The sequence below is a fragment of the Penaeus monodon genome, chromosome 15 (genome assembly GCF_015228065.2).
Source record: "Penaeus monodon isolate SGIC_2016 chromosome 15, NSTDA_Pmon_1, whole genome shotgun sequence".
NCBI lineage: Eukaryota > Metazoa > Arthropoda > Malacostraca > Decapoda > Penaeidae > Penaeus > Penaeus monodon.
Genome location: NC_051400.1, coordinates 36,950,695 through 36,951,643, shown reverse-complemented (window position 1 = coordinate 36,951,643; position 949 = coordinate 36,950,695). Strand labels below are relative to the sequence as shown.

General features: G+C 33.3%; 1 protein-coding gene across 1 annotated transcript in view; it reads right to left on the bottom strand.

Annotated features, from left to right (window-relative positions):
- The window catches only part of LOC119582005 (pre-mRNA-splicing factor 38B-like), a gene marked incomplete in the record, with an annotated part of 22,032 nt that overhangs the window by 18,454 nt on the left and 2,629 nt on the right, over window positions 1-949 (bottom strand).

Genomic DNA, 949 nt, shown 5'->3' with positions numbered 1-949 from the left:
CAGAAAAATGGTTAATATATAGTCATATGCAAGGGGAAAATAAATAAATACAAAGTATGTTTAGACTGTTTTTTTTGGTTGACAGTAAATAATAATATATTATTAACTCAGCGATGGGTATGACAGAGTTTGTAACGTTTCTCATTTTGATAATAAATAGCTAGGAAGTCTATTAAGGGACTCTTTGCTTTTTTAGGTGAAAAATAAATCAAAATTCATGGATGGCATGAAACATCCGCTAAAAATTTCAGAGTAGTATCTGTACTAGATAATTTAAATGGCTCCCTGGAATTAAAATGGATTATGATATACACCCCCAACTTCCCACATTATCCTAAGATTTCAAGGCCTTCCATTTGTTTGCATTTTCTAATGTTTTAAAATCATTATTGATGATAAAGAGAGGCAGTCCTGTCTGATAATGTAAATATTGGGTCCATCTGTTTTTTTCTCTTATGGACATAAAAGAACAATTTACAAGATGACCAAGTGTAATAAATATGATGCTGTGAGCCATGACAATCTACTAAAACAACAGAAGCAACTGTCATTCCCTGTATGAACAGAAAATTTAAAAAGTCATTCCACCATGACAGTGCCACTCTCTAACTCCACCACCGCCATCCCGCACTTTCCACATAACCTCAACATGCTCGCTTTCTCCAAATATGTCTCATACAAGCACAGAAAAAAAAAGGATTTTTTTTTTTTAAGTATAATGATATACACAGTAGAATACCTATGATTTATAATTGTTGATGAAGAGGAAGACAGAGGAAAATCAAGGAGGGTCCTCTGGAAAGGAATACAGTTTCTACAGGATATGGAGCCATAAGGAAATCCATAGAGGTCCTGGGCTTGGAGAAAGAGCTTGCTGTAAATTTAACATTTTTCTTCAAAGTGATTATTTTGAACTTTATATTGTAACTAAGTTGTTAGTTTTGATCGG